Here is a 9,194-nt window from a genome sequence, read left to right as displayed (position 1 = left end):
TTGTTTGCCTCCTCAAGCTGCTGCTGACCAAAGCGGGCCGGATTCCACCGGACCCGAAGTCTCCTGGATTCACCCTGAGCACTGCCGGCTCTAGGGCACCAAGCTCAACTTCCAGGAGATATTTCTTTCCGACCATGACGGTCATGCTCGTCACCATCTCCTACCTTCAGCGAGCCCGAATCAGTTTCTGGGATGTGGCCATTCATCCAGCAAACATGTTCTTAGAGCCTCCTGGGCGGGGCTGCTCTACTGGGCACCGTGAGGGGTTAGGAACCCAAGAATGAGCACAGCAGAGGGTATGACCCAATCTCAAACTCCAAGGAGCATAGAATTTGGGGATTTTGAATATGAATGTAATTCATTCAGTTACCCATTGAACTATTCACTGAGTGCTGGGCACGCTATCCATCGCCGAGTCTACGGTGCACTTTTCCCGCCATCACTGAACTTGCACAGAACTAATAGGTGAACTAAAAATAGTAATAATTACAACAACAGCCGCAAAGCTGACATCTGCCGAGCTGGGTGTTACACAACCTTTATCCCACCACACCCTCACCCAGACAGGTGGTATCATTACTGCCGATTCCCCAATAAAGACACCAAAGCATGGAGAATTTAAGTATCTGTGACTCCCAGAAGTGTTTGTAAAGTCGGCCGGTGATTCATTTTTCCTTTTTTTTTTAATATATTTATTTATTTGGTTGCGCTGGCTCTTAGTTGCGGCATGTGGGCTCCTTAGTTGCGGCATGCGTGTGGGAACTAGTTCCCTGACCAGGGATCGAACCCGGGCCCCCTGCATTGGGATCATGGAGTCTTAACCACTGCACCACCAGGGAAGTCCCTCAGTGATTCATTTTTCTAACATTTGGAAATATCTGGGGACATTGTGACTTCTGATTACCCTCTTTCTTGGATGTTCCATGGCTGAATTTGACATTTCCTCGGATGAAAGTTCATAAGACGTTAGAAGTTAAACATAGAATATTGGATCATTGTCACCTATTTCCTCTTGGGCCACTAATAATAAATGAACAATTTTTTAAAATTAAAAGTCTTGCCAAGGTCACACCCCTCATAAGTGGCAGAGCCAGGCAGTGGACCCCAAGCGCTGGCCCCCAGTCTTGTCCACAGCCTGTCCCCTTGACCATGACATTTGCTGAATTAATCACATAGAGTCCGTTTGCCACTGCCAGAAGCCTGAGCTCACTCCAATTAGAGAGCACAGATTTAAAGGTGCTGAGTTCACCCTCCACCTGACTCTCAGATGATGCTGTAATGCAGTGCGATCATGTTTTTGAACAATTAACTAATGCCTCCTTTTTTCTTTATTCTTATTGAAACCCACATAACACAAAATGAACTTTGTTTTTGGAAATGTACAATCCCGTGGCATTTGGTACATTCACAACGTTGTACAACGCTCACCTCTAATTTCAAATCATAACTGGCTTTTTTCATGCCTGGTATCTCCTTTGACCTTGCTTTGTGGTGCCTCAGGGAAAGAATGCAAAGTAGAAATGCAGAAAGAAAATGAGCCATTGCTGTGGTCTGGATGTTTCCCTCCCCCCAAAATGCATATGTTGAAACCCTAACCCCCAAGGTGATGGTATTAGGAGGTGAGGCCTTTGTGGGTGATTAGGTCATGAAGGTGGAGCCCTCACGAATGGGATTAGGGTTCTTATAAAAGGGGTCCCACAGAGATCCCCTGCCCCTTCCACCACGTGAGGACTCATTGAGAAGGCTCCAGCTATGAACCAGGAAGCGGGTCCTCACCAGAATGCAACCATGCTGGCCTTGATCTCGGACTTCCAGCCTCCAGAACTGTAAGAAATAAATGTCTGATGTTATAAGCCACCTGGGCTGTGGTATCTTGTTATAACAACCTGATCAGACTAAGACAGTCATTTCTTGGTTTTTGGTTTCAAAAACCTGGACCCCAGAAGGCTAGAAAGTTCTCTCATATGTAGATAGAGATTGGGGGAATAGGATGAATAAGATTTTAAAAAGCATCCTGATCCACCCGAGGGCAGACAGCAGAAGCAAGAAGAACTACAGTCCTGCAGCCTGTGGAACAAAAACCACATTCACAGAAAGACAGACAAGATGAAAAGGCAGAGGGCTATGTACCAGATGAAGGAACAAGATAAAACCCCAGAAAAACAACTAAATGAAGTGGAGATAGGCAACCTTCCAGAAAAAGAATTCAGAATAATGATAGTGAAGATGATCCAGGACCTCAGAAAAAGAATGGAGGCAAAGATCGAGAAGATGCAAGAAATGTTCAACAAAGACCTAGAAGAATTAAAGAACAAACAACAGAGATGAACAATACAATAACTGAAATGAAAACTACACTAGAAGGAATCAATAGCAGAATAACTGAGGCAGAAGAACGGATATGTGACCTGGAAGACAGAATGGTGGAATTCACTGCTGCGGAGCAGAATAAAGAAAAAAGAATGAAAAGAAATGAAGACAGCCTAAGAGACCTCTGGGACAACATTAAACACAACAACATTCACATTATAGGGGTCCCAGAAGGAGAAGAGAGAGAGAGAAAGGACCAGAGAAAATATTTGAAGAGATTATAGTCAAAAACTTCCCTAACATGGGAAAGGAATTAGCCCCCAAGTCCAGGAAGCGCAGAGAGTCCCATACAGGATAAACCCAAGGAGAAACATGCTGAGACACATAGTAATCAAATTGGCAAAAATTAAAGACAATGAAAAATTATTGAAAGCAGCAAGGGAAAAACAACAAATAACATACAAGGGAACTCCCATAAGGTTAATAGCTGATTTCTCAGCAGAAACTGTACAAGACAGAAGGGGGTGGCATGATATACTTAAAGTGATGAAAGGGAAGAACCTACAACCAAGATTACTCTACCCAGCAAGGATCTCATTCAGATTCAATGGAGAAATCAAAAGCTTTACAGACAAGCGAAGCTAAGAGAATTCAGCACCACCAAACCAGCTCTACAACAAATGCTAAAGGAACTTCTCTAAGTGGGAAACACAAGAGAAGAAAAGGACCTACAAAAACAAACCCAAAACAATTAAGAAAATGGTTATAGGAACATACACATCAATAATTACCTTAGGGCTTCCCTGTTGGCGCAGTGGTTGGGAGCCTGCCGGCCAATGCAGGGCACACGGGTTCAAGCCCTGGCCTGGGAAGATCCCACGTGCCGCAGGGCAGCTGAGCCCGTGCGCCACAACTGCTGAGCCTGCGTTCTAGAGCTCGTGTGCCACAGCTACTGAAGCCCACGCACCTAGAGCCTGAGAAGCCCGCGCACCGCAATGAAGAGTGGCCCCTGCTCGCTGCAACCAGAGAAAGGCCTCGTGCAGCAACGAAGACCCAACTCAGCCAAAAATAAAAGTTAAAAAAAAATAATTTAAAAAATAAATAAATAAATAATTACCTTAAACGTGAATGGATTAAATGCTCCAATCAAAAGACACAGGCTTGCTGAATGGATACAAAAACAAGACCCATATATATGCTGTCTACAAGAGACCCACTTCAGACCTAGGGACACATTCAGACTGAAAGTGAGGGGATGAAAGAAGATTTTCCACGCAAACGGAAATGAAAAGAAAGCTGGAGTCGCAATACTCATAGCAGATAAAACTAGACTTTAAAATAAAGAATGTTACAAGAGACAAGGAAGGACACTACATAATGATCAAGGGATCAATCCAAGAAGAAGATATAACAATTATAAAAATATATGCACCCAACATAGGAGCACCTCAATACATAAGGCAACTAATAGCAGCTATAAAAGGGGAAATCGACAGTAACACAATAATAGTGGGGGACTTTAACACCCCACTTACACCAAGGGACAGATCATCCAAAATGAAAATAAATAAGGAAACAGCTTTAAGTGACAGAATAGGCCAGCTAGATTTAATTGATATTTATAGGACATTCCATCCAAAAACAGCAGATTGCACTTTCTTCTCAAGTGCGCATGGAACGTTCTCCAGGATAGATCACATCTTGGGTCACAAATCAAGCCTCAGTAAATTTAAGAAAATTGAAATCATATCAAGCATCTTTTCTGACCACAACGCTACGAGATTAGAAATGAATTACAGGGGAAAAAAAACGTAAAAAACACAAACACGTGGAGGCTAAACAGTACGTTACTAAATAACCAAGAGATCACTGAAGAAATCAAAGAGGAAATCAGAAAATACCTAGAGACAAATGACAATGAAAACAAGATGATCCAAAACCTATGGGATGCAGCAAAAGCAGTTCTAAGAGGGAAGTTTATAGCTATACAAGCCTACCTCAAGAAACAAGAAAAACTCAAACAATCTAACCTTACACCTGAAGGAACTAGAGGAAGAAGAACAAACAAAATCCAAAGTTAGCAGAAGGAAAGAAATCATAAAGATCAGAGCAGAAATAAATGAAATAGAAACAAAGAAATCAATAGCAAAGATTAATAAAACTAAAAGCTGGTTCTTTGAGAAGATAAACAAAATTGATAAACCATTAGCCAGATTCATCAAGAAAAAGAGGGAGAGGAATCAAATCAATAAAATTAGAAATGAAAAAGGAGAAGTTACAACAGACACTGCAGAAATACAAAGCATCCCAAGAGACTACTACAAGTAACTCTGCCAATAAAATGGCCAACCTGGAAGAAATGGACAAATTCTTAGAAAGGTATAACCTTCCAAGACTGAACCAGGAAGAAATAGAAAATATGAACAGACCAATCACAAGTAATGAAATTGAAACTGTGATTAAAAATCTTCCAACAGGGGGCTTCCCTGGTGGCGCAGTGGTTGAGAGTCCGCCTGCCAATGCAGGGGACACGGGTTCGTGCCCCGGTCCGGGAGGATCCCACATGCCGCGAAGCGGCTGGGCCCATGAGCCATGGCCGCTGAGCCTGCGGAGCCTGTGCTCCGCAACAGGAGAGGCCACAACAGTGAGAGGTCCGCATACCGCAAAAAAAAAAAAAAAAAAAAACTTCCAACAGGGCTTCCCTGGTGGCGCAGTGGTTGAGAGTCCGCCTGCCGATGCAGGGGACACGGGTTCGTGCCCCGGTCCAGTAAGATCCCACATGCCGCGGAGCAGCTGGGCCCGTGAGCCATGGCCGCTGAGCCTGCGTGTCCGAAGCCTGTCCTCCGCAACGGGAGAGACCACAGCAGTGAGAGGCCCACGTATCGCAAATAAATAAATAAATAAAATAAAGCCGTTTATAGCAGCCATCCTCACAGGCTCCCTCACCCAAAAGAGGCGGCAGAGGAGTTGAGGGGGCTGGAACCATCCTCTTCGGTTCGGTCACGTCTTGGCGGTTGGTCTATTGGCTCTGACCTCAGAAAGCCGTCGATGGAACAGGTACGGCTGGCATCTCCGCGAGGTCTCTGTGTGGCTGCTTGGGCTTCCTCACAGCATGGTGGCTACGTCCAGGCACAAGCATCCCACAAGAACAAGGAGGAGATGCACCGTAGTTTAATGACCCCGCTTTAGAAGTCACATGGCATCACTTCTCTGCTCTGTTGGTTGAGGCTGTCTTGAGGGTCTGTCCAGGCTCAGGAGTGGGGGAAGGACCTTGAGGAAGGGAAGCAAGGCTCTAGAAGAACACGTGGGGCATCTTTGGAAAACCTACTCTGCCACACCAGCTTCTACTGAAGGGTCACCTCGCCTGGCCTTAGCATGCCCAAGACAGGCACTCTGTCTCTCAACACAACTGCCCCTCCAGAAGGCACCTGACTCCAGAAAGCTGTCCAGCTTACATCCGTCTGTGACCTGAAGGAGAAAGAAACTTGCTCAAGGTTTATCTGTCGTAGCAGCTAGTGGTGCTTATGCTGACTCATAAAACCATCTAAACATGGAAGCTGTGCTTGCCTTGGTTTTCTCATGAGGTTGTAGGAAAAACACACACGACTGCAAGATTCATCGCCCTAAGATTCTCCCCCCCTTAATTCTCATAATAATCAATATGATCTCGGTTCAGTTTCAACATTTACAAAGCGCTTTTATCCCCTCTCACTAAATCAGGGTAACCACACCCAACCCAAGACTTGTTGATTTCACCACCCCAACACCTCCAGACCCCATGGGCCTCTCTCTGTCTCCCCAGGCATCCTGGCCTGGGCTGTCCTCCGCCTGTCTCCCTGACCCACTGCAGGGACCTTCTCACCAGTTTCCGCATGCACACTCTGTTCCCACTCCATCCTTCCAGCTCCCCCGCTTACAACCGTGCATTGCTTCCATTTCTCTTAAGACAGAGTCCAAAATCCTCACCATGGCTATGGGGCCCCTCTGCTCCAGCCCCTGTGGCTTCATCCCAGTTCCTCTGAAGCTGCTTAGTCACACGCACCACTTTTCATGAGCCACCCGTGGCCACTGGAGTGTATTTCCTACAAAATGACGATAAGAGTTCCTTACCAGCTGCTGTGAGAACCTAATGAGATAGGAATTAGGAACATGCCCAAGGATAGAAAGAATGCACAAGAAAATCTCCCTTTACCAAAAAAAAAAAAAAAAATTGGGCAATTCACATAATAGATTCCGCTAAAAAAAAAAGTGTTGAGGAGGAATATTTATTATGCAAAAAAGTTCGTAATATACTGCAAAGAGAAAAAGGAGACATCCAAGTATGCTGATGAGTAGGCCACTAATTTTGTAAACGTGTGTACTTTGTAGTTTTACACAAATATATAATTTTATAATTATCTATAAATCATTGACAAGTTATAAATACGTATAATTTATGTGGGTGTGGGTGGGTGTGTACATATTTTTAAAACCACAAGATCATTACCAAGATATTAGTAGTGGTTATCTCTGAGAGGCAGGATGCATGAAAGACGTTTAATCTTTGTGTTTTCTGTGGGTTGGTTGTTTTGTTTTGTTTTTGAATTTTTTTGCATTGAGCATGAGCTGTTTGTAATTCGAAGGTGAAGTTGACCATCCCCTGTGTGAGGAGAGGCTGTGCTACTTGGACAAAGGGTACAGGATTCTTGAATCTGTGGTACCTACTGAATCTGTTTAGTATTTTGAATTATAGATAAACTAAACCATCTGTTTAAAACTGAACAAAACGCTGTTCTACGTTCTATCATTTGTCTGTGAAAAGTAGTTAAGATAGAACTGATGTATCCTAATAGACGTTTGCAGGCAAGGAACGTTAGTTAAGTGGCCCTGAGTCTGATTGGCAGGAAGTTGCTTTGTGTCGTTTGTCAGTTTGGCTCTTTTTCATATGACCTGGTTTGAACGAGGCTCAAAGGGACAGTTCTACCTTGATCTTGGATTTTTGACCCGCCTGGCCTCCCAGACACCTGGTGAACCCTCTCTGCTGAGGTGGATGGGAGGGCATCCCTGTAGCGTCACAAAGATCTACCTGGAAGGGGACAGTGCACAGGTGCGACAGTGACACAGGAGAGGGGCCCAGGTCGGGGGTGGACAGGTGTGAAGGCATCAGGCAGGGGAGCCTGAGCACGGGTGGGGAGATGGTCTCAGGAGCTGCACTGGACAGAACTCCAGCTGGACAGACATCTGCTCTGAGTGTAGCCAAGATAACCAAGGAAGGGAGTGTAAGTGGAAAAGCAAGGCCAAGGCCGGGCGGTGGGAAATGCCGGTATTGTGTGGTCAAGGGTGTGAGGAGGGACCAGTGAAGAGTTCAGTGAAGCGGGAGGACACTTGAAGGACTCTCTCCCAGAAGAAGTCAGGGAGCAAGGGGGCGCAGAGACGGGGATGGGGCCCAGCAAAGCCTGGGGGGCAGGGGTGGGGGGCAGTTCCAGTGGCCCAGGGGCCGCCCTCTGCAGAAGGCACAGGTGCACCAAATCTTGAGGGGGACCCGTCAAACCATAACCGGGACCCCAAAGGATGAAGGCTGAGCAACGCAGCGTCCCCTGCAGCCTCTGCTGAAGATGTGCGCGGCCCTTGGACAGATACAACGTCCCTGGAGAAATGCCCTTTCTCTCAAACATCTTCATCAGGTACCCCAAGGGCAAAGGGTGAGTGCAAACCCCCAGGAGAGGCAGGGTCCTAGTCCAGAGCGGCCAGCACAACGAGAGATAAAACCTGGAGCTTTCGCTTTAAATGAGTGACCGTTTGGTATTTCTACTCTTAAGCTGCCTGATTCCCCCATGAAGTCAGCAGCTCTCAAGTCTTAGAGTCAAGACAGCAACGTCATCTCTCACCAGGTCCCTCCAGGACTCCACAGGTCCTCCTGGGATGCTTGGTCGTCTGAGTTCAGCTTCCATCCTAGGACCCTCATTCATACTCTATCTCATGGTCCGTTCATTCTCCTGGCAGACTCCAAGCGAACGTCAGATGCCAGAGGGATTCTTTTTCCTTCCAACACTGTGGAGGCAAAACAGATCTCCCAGATGTGGGAGCCGCCCTGCCAGTTCAGAAAATGATGGAGAAGCCGGAGTCTCAGTTCATCTGAACACGAAGGCTCAAGCCTGGCTTCTGTACTCAGTCGTGTCACCTGAGCCTTCCTGGAGCGGAAGACCACACTCGGGTCTGCAGACAGAAAACGCTGGACGTGACCTTGTCAGAGCTGGGCGCACACGTCCGCTCACCCCCAGGGGACATGAGACAGGTGCAGAGGGAGCGGTGCGCTGGACTGTTTGCTCAAGGCGAACTTGAACAGCCAACAAAAGAGGCTCTAGAGAGCACAGCTGAGGATCAGAGCCCCATCGCCGCGCTGCCCCACTGCACTTAGAAAGCCTCCGACAGGGAAGAGGCAGGCGGGCAAGCTGACTCAGCATCTTATCCTCTCGGTACCGATCACTGGTAGCTGCCCCACACCCACCCCTGCAGGGCCTCCCCGTCTCCATGACGACAACATCTCAAAGGTAGTAAAGGGAACCCGGAGACACGTCCTAATCTCCCTCTTCTTCTTCCTGATCTTTCCTGATTTTCACCGCTCCCGTCAAGACCGTCATCCGATGCCCCAGACTCCTCGCCTTCACCTCGATGATTAAGACCTGCAGGTCTGAGCTCTGCCATTTGTCCTCCACCTGCACCCACACCTGTGCCTCCGTCACACCTCCTTCTGGACCGCACTCCATTGAATCCACATCTGAAGTGTCTCAAATATGTCTCCTGGATTTGGTCATCAAGAAGTTATCCCAGGGCTTGTGCAGAACCTTCCCGGGCGCGGGGGGCCCGTAAGATGGATTGTGGTAGCCTGAGGAGTGGGCAGGAAG

This window comes from Delphinus delphis, chromosome 15 (assembly GCF_949987515.2).
Source record: "Delphinus delphis chromosome 15, mDelDel1.2, whole genome shotgun sequence".
Classification (NCBI taxonomy): domain Eukaryota; kingdom Metazoa; phylum Chordata; class Mammalia; order Artiodactyla; family Delphinidae; genus Delphinus; species Delphinus delphis.
The sequence above is the reverse complement of the archived record's forward strand: the minus strand, read 5'-3'. Positions refer to the sequence as shown.